At 40.9% G+C, this 20,210-nt stretch overlaps 2 non-coding genes across 2 annotated transcripts; both read left to right on the top strand.

The window, feature by feature from the left end:
* Nucleotides 1–17,543: 17,543 nt before the first annotated feature.
* On the top strand, nt 17,544–17,616 carry TRNAK-UUU (transfer RNA lysine (anticodon UUU)). Its single transcript has one exon. It is a non-coding gene; the product is annotated as a tRNA-Lys (tRNA).
* A 768-nt stretch (nt 17,617–18,384) lies between these two features.
* TRNAK-UUU (transfer RNA lysine (anticodon UUU)) lies at nt 18,385–18,457 on the top strand. Its single transcript has one exon. It is a non-coding gene; the product is annotated as a tRNA-Lys (tRNA).
* Nucleotides 18,458–20,210: the final 1,753 nt, after the last annotated feature.

Here is a 20,210-nt window from a genome sequence, read left to right as displayed (position 1 = left end):
AATGACTGAAAAAAGTTATGTCTCCAGTGTCAAAATGTGTGTAATGCACTAGTAATTCATTTCCTTTATTGACCAGTGAGGTAGCCATGTATGGAGGTGCTGTAGAGTGAAAATCAAGTTTCAAATGGCAGTGATCCATGTGCCTGGATAGCTCAGTCGGTAGAGCATCAGACTTTTAATCTGAGGGTCCAGGGTTCAAGTCCCTGTTCAGGCGTACCTTTGCTTCTTTTACAAAAAATTAAGCAGGAAATATGAATTGCTCATTCTAATATGTGCTATTTCTGATGGCATCGCAACCTTGGGCAATATGACTCTAAGGTAGTGGAGTCCAGAGTTCTTGGATGCTTTGCCAACATATGAAGCCTGACTGTGCTTCTAAATAGCATGAAATAGCAATCTTTGTACAAAGTTTTAATATTGGGGAGACAGATTGGTCGAAAAAAAGCAGACAGGCGCTGCTGAGATTCGAACTCAGGATCTCCTGTTTACTAGACAGGCGCTTTAACCAACTAAGCCACAGCCCCTTTTTTGCATCTGGTCTCCTTTCCTTCCTCATGTAATCAATCAGAAGTGAAATCCACTTTTTTAAGGCTGGGCTTCTGTTGCAATATAACTTTTCAAAATGTTTTCCAATTGACTGAAACTCCATTGCACAAAACGAGCATGTCATTAATCGTCGATTTAGAGTGGACTGCATTGCCCAGTGTGTGCATTGAGGAGCACATGTTCGTATTTACTGGGGAGCAAGTTTGCACTCATGAATGTGGCAAAACATTCAAATCCGTAAGTGGGTGAACATTAAAGTCCTAGATGCTGCAAATCTCTATATCTGGATACGGAATGACTGAAAAAAGTTATGTCTCCAGTGTCGAAATGTGTGTAATGCACTAGTAATTCATTTCCTTTATTGACCAGTGAGGTAGCCATGTATGGAGGTGCTGTAGAGTGAAAATCAAGTTTCAAATGGGCAGTGATCCCTGTGCCTGGATAGCTCAGTCGGTAGAGCATCAGACTTTTAATCTGAGGGTCCAGGGTTCAAGTCCCTGTTCAGGCGTACCTTTGCTTCTTTTACAAAAAATTAAGCAGGAAATATGAATTGCTCATTCTAATATGTGCTGTTTCTGATGGCATCGCAACCTTGGGCAATATGACTCTAAGGTAGTGGAGTCCAGAGTTCTTGGATGCTTTGCCAACATTTCAAGCCTGACTGTGCTTCTAAATAGCATGAAATAGCAATCTTTGTACAAAGTTTTAATATTGGGGAGACAGATTGGTCGAAAAAAAAGCAGACAGGCGCTGCTGAGATTCGAACTCAGGATCTCCTGTTTACTAGACAGGCGCTTTAACCAACTAAGCCACAGCCCCTTTTTTGCATCTGGTCTCCTTTCCTTCCTCATGTAATCAATCAGAAGTGAAATCCACTTTTTTAAGGCTGGGCTTCTGTTGCAATATAACTTTTCAAAATGTTTTCCAATTGACTGAAACTCCATTGCACAAAACGAGCATGTCATTAATCGTCGATTTAGAGTGGACTGCATTGCCCAGTGTGTGCATTGAGGAGCACATGTTCGTCTTTACTGGGGAGCAAGTTTGCACTCATGAATGTGGCAAAACATTCAAATCCGTAAGTGGGTGAACATTAAAGTCCTAGATGCTGCAAATCTCTATATCTGGATACGGAATGACTGAAAAAAGTTATGTCTCCAGTGTCAAAATGTGTGTAATGCACTAGTAATTCATTTCCTTTATTGACCAGTGAGGTAGCCATGTATGGAGGTGCTGTAGAGTGAAAATCAAGTTTCAAATGGGCAGTGATCCCTGTGCCTGGATAGCTCAGTCGGTAGAGCATCAGACTTTTAATCTGAGGGTCCAGGGTTCAAGTCCCTGTTGCATCTGGTCTCCTTTCCTTCCTCATGTAATCATTTAGAAGTGAAATCCACTTTTTTTAAGGCTGGGCTTCTGTTGCAATATAACTTTTCAAAATGTTTTCCAATTGACTGAAACTCCATTGCACAAAACGAGCATGTCAGTAATCGACGATTTAGAGTGGACTGCATTGCCCAGTGTGTGCATTGAGGAGCACATATACGTCTTTACTGGGGAGCAAGTTTGCACTCATGAATGTTGCAAAACATTCAAATCCGTGGGGTGGATGACCATTAAAGTCCTAGATGCTGCAAATCTCTATATCTGGATACGGAATGACTGAAAAAAGTTATGTCTCCAGTGTCAAAATGTGTGTAATGCACTAGTAATTCATTTCCTTTATTGACCAGTGAGGTAGCCATGTATGGAGGTGCTGTAGAGTGAAAATCAAGTTTCAAAAATGGCAGTGATCCTGTGGGTCCAGGGTTCAAGTCCCTGTTCAGGCGTACCTTTGCTTCTTTTACAAAAAATTAAGCAGGAAATATGAATTGCTCATTCGAATATGTGCTATTTCTGATGGCATCGCAACCTTGGGCAATATGACTCTAAGGTAGTGGAGACCAGAGTTCTTGGGTGCTTTGCCAACATTTCAAGCCTGACTGTGCTTCTAAATAGCATGAAATAGCAATCTTTGTACAAAGTTTTAATATTGGGGAGACAGATTGGTCGAAAAAAAAGCAGACAGGCGCTGCTGAGATTCGAACTCAGGATCACCTTTTTACTAGACAGGCGCTTTAACCAACTAAGCCACAGCACCTTTTTAGCATCTGGTCTCCTTTCCTTCCTCATGTAATCATTTAAAAGTGAAATCCACTTTTTTTAAGGCTGGGCTTCTGTTGCAATATAACTTTTCAAAATGTTTTCCAATTGACTGAAACTCCATTGCACAAAACGAGCATGTCATTAATCGTCGATTTAGAGTGGAATGCATTGCCCAGTGTGTGCATTGAGGAGCACATGTTCGTCTTTACTGGGGAGCAAGTTTGCACTCATGAATGTGGCAAAACATTAAAATCCGTAAGTGGGTGAAAATTAAAGTCCTAGATGCTGCAAATCTCTATATCTGGATACGGAATGACTGAAAAAAGTTATGTCTCCAGTGTCAAAATGTGAGTAATGCACTAGTAATTCATTTCCTTTATTGACCAGTGAGGTAGCATTGTATGGAGGTGCTGTAGAGTGAAAATCAAGTTTCAAATGGGCAGTGACCCCTGTGCCTGGATAGCTCAGTCGGTAGAGCATCAGACTTTTAATCTGAGGGTCCAGGGTTCAAGTCCCTGTTCAGGCGTATCTTTGCTTCTTTTACAAAAAATTTAGCAGGAAATATGAATTGCTCATTCTAATATGTGCTATTTCTGATGGCATCGCAACCTTGGGCAATATGACTCTAAGGTAGTGGAGTCCAGAATTCTTGGATGCTTTGCCAACATTTCAAGCCTGACTGTGCTTCTAAATAGCATGAAATAGCAATCTTTGTACAAAGTTTTAATATTGGGGAGACAGATTGGTCGAAAAAAAAGCAGACAGGCGCAGCTGAGATTAGAACTCAGGATCTCCTGTTTACTAGACAGGCGCTTTAACCAACTAAGCCACAGCACCTTTTTTGCATCTGGTCTCCTTTCCTTCCTCATGTAATCATTTAGAAGTGAAATCCACTTTTTTAAGGCTGGGCTTCTGTTGCAATATAACTTTTCAAAATGTTTTCCAATTGACTGAAACTCCATTGCACAAAACGAGCATGTCATTAATCGTCGATTTAGAGTGGACTGCATTGCCCAGTGTGTGCATTGAGGAGCACATGTTCGTCTTTACTGGGGAGCAAGTTTGCACTCATGAATGTGGCAAAACATTCAAATCCGTAAGTGGGTGAAAATTAAAGTCCTAGATGCTGCAAATCTCTATATCTGGATACGGAATGACTGAAAAAAGTTATGTCTCCAGTGTCAAAATGTGAGTAATGCACTAGTAATTCATTTCCTTTATTGACCAGTGAGGTAGCCATGTATGGAGGTGCTGTAGAGTGAAAATCAAGTTTCAAATGGGCAGTGACCCCTGTGCCTGGATAGCTCAGTCGGTAGAGCATCAGACTTTTAATCTGAGGGTCCAGGGTTCAAGTCCCTGTTCAGGCGTATCTTTGCTTCTTTTACAAAAAATTTAGCAGGAAATATGAATTGCTCATTCTAATATGTGCTATTTCTGATGGCATCGCAACCTTGGGCAATATGACTCTAAGGTAGTGGAGTCCAGAATTCTTGGATGCTTTGCCAACATTTCAAGCCTGACTGTGCTTCTAAATAGCATGAAATAGCAATCTTTGTACAAAGTTTTAATATTGGGGAGACAGATTGGTCGAAAAAAAAAGCAGACAGGCGCAGCTGAGATTAGAACTCAGGATCTCCTGTTTACTAGACAGGCGCTTTAACCAACTAAGCCACAGCACCTTTTTTGCATCTGGTCTCCTTTCCTTCCTCATGTAATAATTTAGAAGTGAAATCCACTTTTTTAAGGCTGGGCTTCTGTTGCAATATAACTTTTCAAAATGTTTTCCAATTGACTGAAACTCCATTGCACAAAACGAGCATGTCATTAATCGTCGATTTAGAGTGGACCTCATTGCCCAGTGTGTGCATTGAGGAGCACATGTTCGTATTTACTGGGGAGCAAGTTTGCACTCATGAATGTGGCAAAACATTCAAATCCGTAAGTGGGTGAACATTAAAGTCCTAGATGCTGCAAATCTCTATATCTGGATACGGAATGACTGAAAAAAGTTATGTCTCCAGTGTCAAAATGTGTGTAATGCACTAGTAATTCATTTCCTTTATTGACCAGTGAGTTAGCCATGTATGGAGGTGCTGTAGAGTGAAAATCAAGTTTCAAATGGCAGTGGTCCATGTGCATGGATAGCTCAGTCGGTAGAGCATCAGACTTTTAATCTGAGGGTCCAGGGTTCAAGTCCCTGTTCAGGCGTACCTTTGCTTCTTTTACAAAAAATTAAGCAGGAAATATGAATTGCTCATTCTAATATGTGCTATTTCTGATGGCATCGCAACCTTGGGCAATATGACTCTAAGGTAGTGGAGTCCAGAGTTCTTGGATGCTTTGCCAACATATCAAGCCTGACTGTGCTTCTAAATAGCATGAAATAGCAATCTTTGTACAAAGTTTTAATATTGGGGAGACAGATTGGTCGAAAAAAAGCAGACATGCGCTGCTGAGATTCTAACTCAGGATCTCCTGTTTACTAGACAGGCGCTTTAACCAACTAAGCCACAGCACCTTTTTTGCATCTGGTCTCCTTTCCTTCCTCGTGTAATCATTTAGAAGTGAAATCCACTTTTTTAAGGCTGGGCTTCTGTTGCAATATAACTTTTCAAAATGTTTTCCAATTGACTGAAACTCCATTGCACAAAACGAGCATGTCATTAATCGTCGATTTAGAGTGGACTGCATTGCCCAGTGTGTGCATTGAGGAGCACATGTTCGTATTTACTGGGGAGCAAGTTTGCACTCATGAATGTGGCAAAACATTCAAATCCGTAAGTGGGTGAACATTAAAGTCCTAGATGCTGCAAATCTCTATATCTGGATACGGAATGACTGAAAAAAGTTATGTCTCCAGTGTCAAAATGTGTGTAATGCACTAGTAATTCATTTCCTTTATTGACCAGTGAGGTAGCCATGTATGGAGGTGCTGTAGAGTGAAAATCAAGTTTCAAATGGCAGTGATCCATGTGCATGGATAGCTCAGTCGGTAGAGCATCAGACTTTTAATCTGAGGGTCCAGGGTTCAAGTCCCTGTTCAGGCGTACCTTTGCTTCTTTTACAAAAAATTAAGCAGGAAATATGAATTGCTCATTCTAATATGTGCTATTTCTGATGGCATCGCAACCTTGGGCAATATGACTCTAAGGTAGTGGAGTCCAGAGTTCTTGGATGCTTTGCCAACATATCAAGCCTGACTGTGCTTCTAAATAGCATGAAATAGCAATCTTTGTACAAAGTTTTAATATTGGGGAGACAGATTGGTCGAATAAAAGCAGCCAGGCGCTGCTGAGATTCTAACTCAGGATCTCCTGTTTACTAGACAGGCGCTTTAACCAACTAAGCCACAGCACCTTTTTTGCATCTGGTCTCCTTTCCTTCCTCGTGTAATCATTTAGAAGTGAAATCCACTTTTTTAAGGCTGGGCTTCTGTTGCAATATAACTTTTCAAAATGTTTTCCAATTGACTGAAACTCCATTGCACAAAACGAGCATGTCATTAATCGTCGATTTAGAGTGGACTGCATTGCCCAGTGTGTGCATTGAGGAGCACATGTTCGTATTTACTGGGGAGCAAGTTTGCACTCATGAATGTGGCAAAACATTCAAATCCGTAAGTGGGTGAACATTAAAGTCCTAGATGCTGCAAATCTCTATATCTGGATACGGAATGACTGAAAAAAGTTATGTCTCCAGTGTCAAAATGTGTGTAATGCACTAGTAATTCATTTCCTTTATTGACCAGTGAGGTAGCCATGTATGGAGGTGCTGTAGAGTGAAAATCAAGTTTCAAATGGCAGTGATCCATGTGCATGGATAGCTCAGTCGGTAGAGCATCAGACTTTTAATCTGAGGGTCCAGGGTTCAAGTCCCTGTTCAGGCGTACCTTTGCTTCTTTTACAAAAAATTAAGCAGGAAATATGAATTGCTCATTCTAATATGTGCTATTTCTGATGGCATCGCAACCTTGGGCAATATGACTCTAAGGTAGTGGAGTCCAGAGTTCTTGGATGCTTTGCCAACATATCAAGCCTGACTGTGCTTCTAAATAGCATGAAATAGCAATCTTTGTACAAAGTTTTAATATTGGGGAGACAGATTGGTCGAAAAAAAGCAGACAGGCGCTGCTGAGATTCTAACTCAGGATCTCCTGTTTACTAGACAGGCGCTTTAACCAACTAAGCCACAGCACCTTTTTTGCATCTGGTCTCCTTTCCTTCCTCATGTAATCATTTAGAAGTGAAATCCACTTTTTTAAGGCTGGGCTTCTGTTGCAATATAACTTTTCAAAATGTTTTCCAATTGACTGAAACTCCATTGCACAAAACGAGCATGTCATTAATCGTCGATTTAGAGTGGACTGCATTGCCCAGTGTGTGCATTGAGGAGCACATGTTCGTATTTACTGGGGAGCAAGTTTGCACTCATGAATGTGGCAAAACATTCAAATCCGTAAGTGGGTGAACATTAAAGTCCTAGATGCTGCAAATCTCTATATCTGGATACGGAATGACTGAAAAAAGTTATGTCTCCAGTGTCGAAATGTGTGTAATGCACTAGTAATTCATTTCCTTTATTGACCAGTGAGGTAGCCATGTATGGAGGTGCTGTAGAGTGAAAATCAAGTTTCAAATGGGCAGTGATCCCTGTGCCTGGATAGCTCAGTCGGTAGAGCATCAGACTTTTAATCTGAGGGTCCAGGGTTCAAGTCCCTGTTCAGGCGTACCTTTGCTTCTTTTACAAAAAATTAAGCAGGAAATATGAATTGCTCATTCTAATATGTGCTGTTTCTGATGGCATCGCAACCTTGGGCAATATGACTCTAAGGTAGTGGAGTCCAGAGTTCTTGGATGCTTTGCCAACATTTCAAGCCTGACTGTGCTTCTAAATAGCATGAAATAGCAATCTTTGTACAAAGTTTTAATATTGGGGAGACAGATTGGTCGAAAAAAAAGCAGACAGGCGCTGCTGAGATTCGAACTCAGGATCTCCTGTTTACTAGACAGGCGCTTTAACCAACTAAGCCACAGCCCCTTTTTTGCATCTGGTCTCCTTTCCTTCCTCATGTAATCAATCAGAAGTGAAATCCACTTTTTTAAGGCTGGGCTTCTGTTGCAATATAACTTTTCAAAATGTTTTCCAATTGACTGAAACTCCATTGCACAAAACGAGCATGTCATTAATCGTCGATTTAGAGTGGACTGCATTGCCCAGTGTGTGCATTGAGGAGCACATGTTCGTCTTTACTGGGGAGCAAGTTTGCACTCATGAATGTGGCAAAACATTCAAATCCGTAAGTGGGTGAACATTAAAGTCCTAGATGCTGCAAATCTCTATATCTGGATACGGAATGACTGAAAAAAGTTATGTCTCCAGTGTCAAAATGTGTGTAATGCACTAGTAATTCATTTCCTTTATTGACCAGTGAGGTAGCCATGTATGGAGGTGCTGTAGAGTGAAAATCAAGTTTCAAATGGGCAGTGATCCCTGTGACTGGATAGCTCAGTCGGTAGAGCATCAGACTTTTAATCTGAGGGTCCAGGGTTCAAGTCCCTGTTCAGGCGTACCTTTGCTTCTTTTACAAAAAATTAAGCAGGAAATATGAATTGCTCATTCTAATATGTGCTATTTCTGATGGCATCGCAACCTTGGGCAATATGACTCTAAGGTAGTGGAGTCCAGAGTTCTTGGATGCTTTGCCAACATATCAAGCCTGACTGTGCTTCTAAATAGCATGAAATAGCAATCTTTGTACAAAGTTTTAATATTGGGGAGACAGATTGGTCGAAAAAAAGCAGACATGCGCTGCTGAGATTCTAACTCAGGATCTCCTGTTTACTAGACAGGCGCTTTAACCAACTAAGCCACAGCACCTTTTTTGCATCTGGTCTCCTTTCCTTCCTCGTGTAATCATTTAGAAGTGAAATCCACTTTTTTAAGGCTGGGCTTCTGTTGCAATATAACTTTTCAAAATGTTTTCCAATTGACTGAAACTCCATTGCACAAAACGAGCATGTCATTAATCGTCGATTTAGAGTGGACTGCATTGCCCAGTGTGTGCATTGAGGAGCACATGTTCGTATTTACTGGGGAGCAAGTTTGCACTCATGAATGTGGCAAAACATTCAAATCCGTAAGTGGGTGAACATTAAAGTCCTAGATGCTGCAAATCTCTATATCTGGATACGGAATGACTGAAAAAAGTTATGTCTCCAGTGTCAAAATGTGTGTAATGCACTAGTAATTCATTTCCTTTATTGACCAGTGAGGTAGCCATGTATGGAGGTGCTGTAGAGTGAAAATCAAGTTTCAAATGGCAGTGGTCCATGTGCATGGATAGCTCAGTCGGTAGAGCATCAGACTTTTAATCTGAGGGTCCAGGGTTCAAGTCCCTGTTCAGGCGTACCTTTGCTTCTTTTACAAAAAATTAAGCAGGAAATATGAATTGCTCATTCTAATATGTGCTATTTCTGATGGCATCGCAACCTTGGGCAATATGACTCTAAGGTAGTGGAGTCCAGAGTTCTTGGATGCTTTGCCAACATATCAAGCCTGACTGTGCTTCTAAATAGCATGAAATAGCAATCTTTGTACAAAGTTTTAATATTGGGGAGACAGATTGGTCGAAAAAAAGCAGACATGCGCTGCTGAGATTCTAACTCAGGATCTCCTGTTTACTAGACAGGCGCTTTAACCAACTAAGCCACAGCACCTTTTTTGCATCTGGTCTCCTTTCCTTCCTCGTGTAATCATTTAGAAGTGAAATCCACTTTTTTAAGGCTGGGCTTCTGTTGCAATATAACTTTTCAAAATGTTTTCCAATTGACTGAAACTCCATTGCACAAAACGAGCATGTCATTAATCGTCGATTTAGAGTGGACTGCATTGCCCAGTGTGTGCATTGAGGAGCACATGTTCGTATTTACTGAGGAGCAAGTTTGCACTCATGAATGTGGCAAAACATTCAAATCCGTAAGTGGGTGAACATTAAAGTCCTAGATGCTGCAAATCTCTATATCTGGATACGGAATGACTGAAAAAAGTTATGTCTCCAGTGTCAAAATGTGTGTAATGCACTAGTAATTCATTTCCTTTATTGACCAGTGAGGTAGCCATGTATGGAGGTGCTGTAGAGTGAAAATCAAGTTTCAAATGGCAGTGATCCATGTGCATGGATAGCTCAGTCGGTAGAGCATCAGACTTTTAATCTGAGGGTCCAGGGTTCAAGTCCCTGTTCAGGCGTACCTTTGCTTCTTTTACAAAAAATTAAGCAGGAAATATGAATTGCTCATTCTAATATGTGCTATTTCTGATGGCATCGCAACCTTGGGCAATATGACTCTAAGGTAGTGGAGTCCAGAGTTCTTGGATGCTTTGCCAACATATCAAGCCTGACTGTGCTTCTAAATAGCATGAAATAGCAATCTTTGTACAAAGTTTTAATATTGGGGAGACAGATTGGTCGAAAAAAAGCAGACAGGCGCTGCTGAGATTCTAACTCAGGATCTCCTGTTTACTAGACAGGCGCTTTAACCAACTAAGCCACAGCACCTTTTTTGCATCTGGTCTCCTTTCCTTCCTCATGTAATCATTTAGAAGTGAAATCCACTTTTTTAAGGCTGGGCTTCTGTTGCAATATAACTTTTCAAAATGTTTTCCAATTGACTGAAACTCCATTGCACAAAACGAGCATGTCATTAATCGTCGATTTAGAGTGGACTGCATTGCCCTGTGTGTGCATTGAGGAGCACATGTTCGTATTTACTGGGGAGCAAGTTTGCACTCATGAATGTGGCAAAACATTCAAATCCGTAAGTGGGTGAACATTAAAGTCCTAGATGCTGCAAATCTCTATATCTGGATACGGAATGACTGAAAAAAGTTATGTCTCCAGTGTCAAAATGTGTGTAATGCACTAGTAATTCATTTCCTTTATTGACCAGTGAGGTAGCCATGTATGGAGGTGCTGTAGAGTGAAAATCAAGTTTCAAATGGCAGTGATCCATGTGCCTGGATAGCTCAGTCGGTAGAGCATCAGACTTTTAATCTGAGGGTCCAGGGTTCAAGTCCCTGTTCAGGCGTACCTTTGCTTCTTTTACAAAAAATTAAGCAGGAAATATGAATTGCTCATTCTAATATGTGCTATTTCTGATGGCATCGCAACCTTGGGCAATATGACTCTAAGGTAGTGGAGTCCAGAGTTCTTGGATGCTTTGCCAACATATGAAGCCTGACTGTGCTTCTAAATAGCATGAAATAGCAATCTTTGTACAAAGTTTTAATATTGGGGAGACAGATTGGTCGAAAAAAAGCAGACAGGCGCTGCTGAGATTCGAACTCAGGATCTCCTGTTTACTAGACAGGCGCTTTAACCAACTAAGCCACAGCCCCTTTTTTGCATCTGGTCTCCTTTCCTTCCTCATGTAATCAATCAGAAGTGAAATCCACTTTTTTAAGGCTGGGCTTCTGTTGCAATATAACTTTTCAAAATGTTTTCCAATTGACTGAAACTCCATTGCACAAAACGAGCATGTCATTAATCGTCGATTTAGAGTGGACTGCATTGCCCAGTGTGTGCATTGAGGAGCACATGTTCGTATTTACTGGGGAGCAAGTTTGCACTCATGAATGTGGCAAAACATTCAAATCCGTAAGTGGGTGAACATTAAAGTCCTAGATGCTGCAAATCTCTATATCTGGATACGGAATGACTGAAAAAAGTTATGTCTCCAGTGTCGAAATGTGTGTAATGCACTAGTAATTCATTTCCTTTATTGACCAGTGAGGTAGCCATGTATGGAGGTGCTGTAGAGTGAAAATCAAGTTTCAAATGGGCAGTGATCCCTGTGCCTGGATAGCTCAGTCGGTAGAGCATCAGACTTTTAATCTGAGGGTCCAGGGTTCAAGTCCCTGTTCAGGCGTACCTTTGCTTCTTTTACAAAAAATTAAGCAGGAAATATGAATTGCTCATTCTAATATGTGCTGTTTCTGATGGCATCGCAACCTTGGGCAATATGACTCTAAGGTAGTGGAGTCCAGAGTTCTTGGATGCTTTGCCAACATTTCAAGCCTGACTGTGCTTCTAAATAGCATGAAATAGCAATCTTTGTACAAAGTTTTAATATTGGGGAGACAGATTGGTCGAAAAAAAAGCAGACAGGCGCTGCTGAGATTCGAACTCAGGATCTCCTGTTTACTAGACAGGCGCTTTAACCAACTAAGCCACAGCCCCTTTTTTGCATCTGGTCTCCTTTCCTTCCTCATGTAATCAATCAGAAGTGAAATCCACTTTTTTAAGGCTGGGCTTCTGTTGCAATATAACTTTTCAAAATGTTTTCCAATTGACTGAAACTCCATTGCACAAAACGAGCATGTCATTAATCGTCGATTTAGAGTGGACTGCATTGCCCAGTGTGTGCATTGAGGAGCACATGTTCGTCTTTACTGGGGAGCAAGTTTGCACTCATGAATGTGGCAAAACATTCAAATCCGTAAGTGGGTGAACATTAAAGTCCTAGATGCTGCAAATCTCTATATCTGGATACGGAATGACTGAAAAAAGTTATGTCTCCAGTGTCAAAATGTGTGTAATGCACTAGTAATTCATTTCCTTTATTGACCAGTGAGGTAGCCATGTATGGAGGTGCTGTAGAGTGAAAATCAAGTTTCAAATGGGCAGTGATCCCTGTGCCTGGATAGCTCAGTCGGTAGAGCATCAGACTTTTAATCTGAGGGTCCAGGGTTCAAGACCCTGTTGCATCTGGTCTCCTTTCCTTCCTCATGTAATCATTTAGAAGTGAAATCCACTTTTTTTAAGGCTGGGCTTCTGTTGCAATATAACTTTTCAAAATGTTTTCCAATTGACTGAAACTCCATTGCACAAAACGAGCATGTCAGTAATCGACGATTTAGAGTGGACTGCATTGCCCAGTGTGTGCATTGAGGAGCACATATACGTCTTTACTGGGGAGCAAGTTTGCACTCATGAATGTTGCAAAACATTCAAATCCGTGGGGTGGATGACCATTAAAGTCCTAGATGCTGCAAATCTCTATATCTGGATACGGAATGACTGAAAAAAGTTATGTCTCCAGTGTCAAAATGTGTGTAATGCACTAGTAATTCATTTCCTTTATTGACCAGTGAGGTAGCCATGTATGGAGGTGCTGTAGAGTGAAAATCAAGTTTCAAAAATGGCAGTGATCCTGTGGGTCCAGGGTTCAAGTCCCTGTTCAGGCGTACCTTTGCTTCTTTTACAAAAAATTAAGCAGGAAATATGAATTGCTCATTCGAATATGTGCTATTTCTGATGGCATCGCAACCTTGGGCAATATGACTCTAAGGTAGTGGAGACCAGAGTTCTTGGGTGCTTTGCCAACATTTCAAGCCTGACTGTGCTTCTAAATAGCATGAAATAGCAATCTTTGTACAAAGTTTTAATATTGGGGAGACAGATTGGTCGAAAAAAAAGCAGACAGGCGCTGCTGAGATTCGAACTCAGGATCACCTTTTTACTAGACAGGCGCTTTAACCAACTAAGCCACAGCACCTTTTTAGCATCTGGTCTCCTTTCCTTCCTCATGTAATCATTTAAAAGTGAAATCCACTTTTTTTAAGGCTGGGCTTCTGTTGCAATATAACTTTTCAAAATGTTTTCCAATTGACTGAAACTCCATTGCACAAAACGAGCATGTCATTAATCGTCGATTTAGAGTGGAATGCATTGCCCAGTGTGTGCATTGAGGAGCACATGTTCGTCTTTACTGGGGAGCAAGTTTGCACTCATGAATGTGGCAAAACATTAAAATCCGTAAGTGGGTGAAAATTAAAGTCCTAGATGCTGCAAATCTCTATATCTGGATACGGAATGACTGAAAAAAGTTATGTCTCCAGTGTCAAAATGTGAGTAATGCACTAGTAATTCATTTCCTTTATTGACCAGTGAGGTAGCATTGTATGGAGGTGCTGTAGAGTGAAAATCAAGTTTCAAATGGGCAGTGACCCCTGTGCCTGGATAGCTCAGTCGGTAGAGCATCAGACTTTTAATCTGAGGGTCCAGGGTTCAAGTCCCTGTTCAGGCGTATCTTTGCTTCTTTTACAAAAAATTTAGCAGGAAATATGAATTGCTCATTCTAATATGTGCTATTTCTGATGGCATCGCAACCTTGGGCAATATGACTCTAAGGTAGTGGAGTCCAGAATTCTTGGATGCTTTGCCAACATTTCAAGCCTGACTGTGCTTCTAAATAGCATGAAATAGCAATCTTTGTACAAAGTTTTAATATTGGGGAGACAGATTGGTCGAAAAAAAAGCAGACAGGCGCAGCTGAGATTAGAACTCAGGATCTCCTGTTTACTAGACAGGCGCTTTAACCAACTAAGCCACAGCACCTTTTTTGCATCTGGTCTCCTTTCCTTCCTCATGTAATCATTTAGAAGTGAAATCCACTTTTTTAAGGCTGGGCTTCTGTTGCAATATAACTTTTCAAAATGTTTTCCAATTGACTGAAACTCCATTGCACAAAACGAGCATGTCATTAATCGTCGATTTAGAGTGGACTGCATTGCCCAGTGTGTGCATTGAGGAGCACATGTTCGTCTTTACTGGGGAGCAAGTTTGCACTCATGAATGTGGCAAAACATTCAAATCCGTAAGTGGGTGAAAATTAAAGTCCTAGATGCTGCAAATCTCTATATCTGGATACGGAATGACTGAAAAAAGTTATGTCTCCAGTGTCAAAATGTGAGTAATGCACTAGTAATTCATTTCCTTTATTGACCAGTGAGGTAGCCATGTATGGAGGTGCTGTAGAGTGAAAATCAAGTTTCAAATGGGCAGTGACCCCTGTGCCTGGATAGCTCAGTCGGTAGAGCATCAGACTTTTAATCTGAGGGTCCAGGGTTCAAGTCCCTGTTCAGGCGTATCTTTGCTTCTTTTACAAAAAATTTAGCAGGAAATATGAATTGCTCATTCTAATATGTGCTATTTCTGATGGCATCGCAACCTTGGGCAATATGACTCTAAGGTAGTGGAGTCCAGAATTCTTGGATGCTTTGCCAACATTTCAAGCCTGACTGTGCTTCTAAATAGCATGAAATAGCAATCTTTGTACAAAGTTTTAATATTGGGGAGACAGATTGGTCGAAAAAAAAAGCAGACAGGCGCAGCTGAGATTAGAACTCAGGATCTCCTGTTTACTAGACAGGCGCTTTAACCAACTAAGCCACAGCACCTTTTTTGCATCTGGTCTCCTTTCCTTCCTCATGTAATAATTTAGAAGTGAAATCCACTTTTTTAAGGCTGGGCTTCTGTTGCAATATAACTTTTCAAAATGTTTTCCAATTGACTGAAACTCCATTGCACAAAACGAGCTTGTCATTAATCGTCGATTTAGAGTGGACTGCATTGCCCAGTGTGTGCATTGAGGAGCACATGTTTGTCTTTACTGGGGAGCAAGTTTGCACTCATGAATGTGGCAAAACATTCAAATCCGTAAGTGGGTGAACATTAAAGTCCTAGATGCTGCAAATCTCTATATCTGGATACGGAATGACTGAAAAAAGTTATGTCTCCATTGTCAAAATGTGTGTAATGCACTAGTAATTCATTTCCTTTATTGACCAGTGAGGTAGCCATGTATGGAGGTGCTGTAGAGTGAAAATCAAGTTTCAAATTTGCAGTGATCCCTGTGCCTGGATAGCTCAGTCGGTAGAGCATCAGACTTTTAATCTGAGGGTCCAGGGTTCAAGTCCCTGTTCAGGCGTACCTTTGCTTCTTTTACAAAAAATTAAGCAGGAAATATGAATTGCTCATTCGAATATGTGCTATTTCTGATGGCATCGCAACCTTGGGCAATATGACTCTAAGGTAGTGGAGACCAGAGTTCTTGGGTGCTTTGCCAACATTTCAAGCCTGACTGTGCTTCTAAATAGCATGAAATAGCAATCTTTGTACAAAGTTTTAATATTGGGGAGACAGATTGGTCGAAAAAAAAGCAGACAGGCGCTGCTGAGATTCGAACTCAGGATCTCCTTTTTACTAGACAGGTGCTTTAACCAACTAAGCCACGGCACCTTTTTAGCATCTGGTCTCCTTTCCTTCCTCATGTAATCATTTAGAAGTGAAATCCACTTTTTTTAAGGCTGGGCTTCTGTTGCAATATAACTTTTCAAAATGTTTTCCAATTGACTGAAACTCCATTGCACAAAACGAGCATGTCATTAATCGTCGATTTAGAGTGGACTGCATTGCCCAGTGTGTGCATTGAGGAGCACATGTTCGTCTTTTCTGGGGAGCAAGTTTGCACTCATGAATGTGGCAAAACATTCAAATCCGTAAGTGGGTGAACATTAAAGTCCTAGATGCTGCAAATCTCTATATCTGGATACGGAATGACTGAAAAAAGTTATGTCTCCAGTGTCAAAATGTGTGTAATGCACTAGTAATTCATTTCCTTTATTGACCAGTGAGGTAGCCATGTATGGAGGTGCTGTAGAGTGAAAATCAAGTTTCAAATGGGCAGTGATCCCTGTGCCTGGATAGCTCAGTCGGTAGAGCATCAGACTTTTAATCTGAGGGTCCAGGGTTCAAGTCCCTGTTGCATCTGGTCTCCTTTCCTTCCTCATGTAATCATTTAGAAGTGAAATCCACTTTTTTTAAGGCTGGGGTTCTGTTGCAATATAACTTTTCAAAATGTTTTCCAATTGACTGAAACTCCATTGCAAAAAACGAGCATGTCAGTAATCGACGATTTAGAGTGGACTGCATTGCCCAGTGTGTGCATTGAGGAGCACATATACGTCTTTACTGGGGAGCAAGTTTGCACTCATGAATGTGGCAAAACATTCAAATCCGTGGGGTGGATGACCATTAAAGTCCTAGATGCTGCAAATCTCTATATCTGGATACGGAATGACTGAAAAAAGTTATGTCTCCAGTGTCAAAATGTGTGTAATGCACTAGTAATTCATTTCCTTTATTGACCAGTGAGGTAGCCATGTATGGAGGTGCTGTAGAGTGAAAATCAAGTTTCAAAAATGGCAGTGATCCTGTGGGTCCAGGGTTCAAGTCCCTGTTCAGGCGTACCTTTGCTTCTTTTACAAAAAATTAAGCAGGAAATATGAATTGCTCATTCGAATATGTGCTATTTCTGATGGCATCGCAACCTTGGGCAATATGACTCTAAGGTAGTGGAGACCAGAGTTCTTGGGTGCTTTGCCAACATTTCAAGCCTGACTGTGCTTCTAAATAGCATGAAATAGCAATCTTTGTACAAAGTTTTAATATTGGGGAGACAGATTGGTCGAAAAAAAAGCAGACAGGCGCTGCTGAGATTCGAACTCAGGATCTCCTTTTTACTAGACAGGCGCTTTAACCAACTAAGCCACAGCACCTTTTTAGCATCTGGTCTCCTTTCCTTCCTCATGTAATCATTTAGAAGTGAAATCCACTTTTTTTAAGGCTGGGCTTCTGTTGCAATATAACTTTTCAAAATGTTTTCCAATTGACTGAAACTCCATTGCACAAAACGAGCATGTCATTAATCGTCGATTTAGAGTGGACTGCATTGCCCAGTGTGTGCATTGAGGAGCACATGTTCGTCTTTACTGGGGAGCAAGTTTGCACTCATGAATGTGGCAAAACATTCAAATCCGTAAGTGGGTGAACATTAAAGTCCTAGATGCTGCAAATCTCTATATCTGGATACGGAATGACTGAAAAAAGTTATGTCTCCAGTGTCAAAATGTGTGTAATGCACTAGTAATTCATTTCCTTTATTGACCAGTGAGGTAGCCATGTATGGAGGTGCTGTAGAGTGAAAATCAAGTTTCAAATGGGCAGTGATCCCTGTGCCTGGATAGCTCAGTTGGTAGAGCATCAGACTTTTAATCTGAGGGTCCAGGGTTCAAGTCCCTGTTCAGGCGTACCTTTGCTTCTTTTACAAAAAATTAAGCAGGAAATATGAATTGCTCATTCTAATATGTGCTATTTCTGATGGCATCGCAACCTTGGGCAATATGACTCTAAGGTAGTGGAGTCCAGAGTTCTTGGATGCTTTGCCAACATTTCAAGCCTGACTGTGCTTCTAAATAGCATGAAATAGCAATCTTTGTACAAAGTTTTAATATTGGGGAGACAGATTGGTCGAAAAAAAAGCAGACAGGCGCTGCTGAGATTTGAACTCAGGATCTCCTGTTTACTAGACAGGCGCTTTAACCAACTAAGCTGCAGCACCTTTTTTGCATCTGGTCTCCTTTCCTTCCTCATGTAATCATTTAGAAGTGAAATCCACTTTTTTAAGGCTGGGCTTCTGTTGCAATATAACTTTTCAAAATGTTTTCCAATTGACTGAAACTCCATTGCACAAAACGAGCATGTCATTAATCGTCGATTTAGAGTGGAATGCATTGCCCAGTGTGTGCATTGAGGAGCACATGTTCGTCTTTACTGGGGAGCAAGTTTGCACTCATGAATGTGGCAAAACATTCAAATCCGTAAGTGGGTGAACATTAAAGTCCTAGATGCTGCAAATCTCTATATCTGGATACGGAATGACTGAAAAAAGTTATGTCTCCAGTGTCAAAATGTGTGTAATGCACTAGTAATTCATTTCCTTTATTGACCAGTGAGGTAGCCATGTATGGAGGTGCTGTAGAGTGAAAATCAAGTTTCAAATGGGCAGTGATCCCTGTGCCTGGATAGCTCAGTTGGTAGAGCATCAGACTTTTAATCTGAGGGTCCAGGGTTCAAGTCCCTGTTCAGGCGTACCTTTGCTTCTTTTACAAAAAATTAAGCAGGAAATATGAATTGCTCATTCTAATATGTGCTATTTCTGATGGCATCGCAACCTTGGGCAATATGACTCTAAGGTAGTGGAGTCCAGAGTTCTTGGATGCTTTGCCAACATTTCAAGCCTGACTGTGCTTCTAAATAGCATGAAATAGCAATCTTTGTACAAAGTTTTAATATTGGGGAGACAGATTGGTCGAAAAAAAAGCAGACAGGCGCTGCTGAGATTTGAACTCAGGATCTCCTGTTTACTAGACAGGCGCTTTAACCAACTAAGCTGCAGCACCTTTTTTGCATCTGGTCTCCTTTCCTTCCTCATGTAATCATTTAGAAGTGAAATCCACTTTTTTAAGGCTGGGCTTCTGTTGCAATATAACTTTTCAAAATGTTTTCCAATTGACTGAAACTCCATTGCACAAAACGAGCATGTCATTAATCGTCGATTTAGAGTGGAATGCATTGCCCAGTGTGTGCATTGAGGAGCACATGTTCGTCTTTACTGGGGAGCAAGTTTGCACTCATGAATGTGGCAAAACATTCAAATCCGTAAGTGGGTGAACATTAAAGTCCTAGATGCTGCAAATCTCTATATCTGGATACGGAATGACTGAAAAAAGTTATGTCTCCAGTGTCAAAATGTGTGTAATGCACTAGTAATTCATTTCCTTTATTGACCAGTGAGGTAGCCATGTATGGAGGTGCTGTAGAGTGAAAATCAAGTTTCAAATGGGCAGTGATCCCTGTGCCTGGATAGCTCAGTCGGTAGAGCATCAGACTTTTAATCTGAGGGTCCAGGGTTCAAGTCCCTGTTCAGGCGTACTTTTGCTTCTTTTACAAAAAATTAAGCAGGAAATATGAATTGCTCATTCTAATATGTGCTATTTCTGATGGCATCGCAACCTTGGGCAATATGACTCTAAGGTAGTGGAGTCCAGAGTTCTTGGATGCTTTGCCAACATTTCAAGCCTGACTGTGCTTCTAAATAGCATGAAATAGCAATCTTTGTACAAAGTTTTAATATTGGGGAGACAGATTGGTCGAAAAAAAAGCAGACAGGCGCTGCTAAGATTCGAACTCAGGATCTCCTGTTTACTAGACAGGCGCTTTAACCAACTAAGCCACAGCACCTTTTTTGCATCTGGTCTCCTTTCCTTCCTCATGTAATAATTTAGAAGTGAAATCCACTTTTTTAAGGCTGGGCTTCTGTTGCAATATAACTTTTCAAAATGTTTCCCAATTGACTGAAACTCCATTGCACAAAACGAGCATGTCATTAATCGTCGATTTAGAGTGGACTGCATTGCCCAGTGTGTGCATTGAGGAGCACATGTTCGTCTTTACTGGGGAGCAAGTTTGCACTCATGAATGTGGCAAAACATTCAAATCCGTAAGTGGGTGAACATTAAAGTCCTAGATGCTGCAAATCTCTATATCTGGATACGGAATGACTGAAAAAAGTTATGTCTCCAGTGTCAAAATGTGTGTAATGCACTAGTAATTCATTTCCTTTATTGCCCAGGGAGGTAGCCATGTATGGAGGTGCTGTAGAGTGAAAATCAAGTTTCAAATGGGCAGTGATCCCTGTGCCTGGATAGCTCAGTCGGTAGAGCATCAGACTTTTAATCTGAGGGTCCAGGGTTCAAGTCCCTGTTCAGGCGTACCTTTGCTTCTTTTACAAAAAATTTAGCAGGAAATATGAATTGCTCATTCTAATATGTGCTATTTCTGA

The sequence above is a fragment of the Ambystoma mexicanum genome, unplaced genomic scaffold (assembly GCF_040938575.1).
Source record: "Ambystoma mexicanum isolate Mex_15411 unplaced genomic scaffold, UKY_AmexF1_1 Mex_scaf1, whole genome shotgun sequence".
NCBI lineage: Eukaryota > Metazoa > Chordata > Amphibia > Caudata > Ambystomatidae > Ambystoma > Ambystoma mexicanum.
The sequence above is the reverse complement of the archived record's forward strand: the minus strand, read 5'-3'. Positions and strand labels throughout refer to the sequence as shown.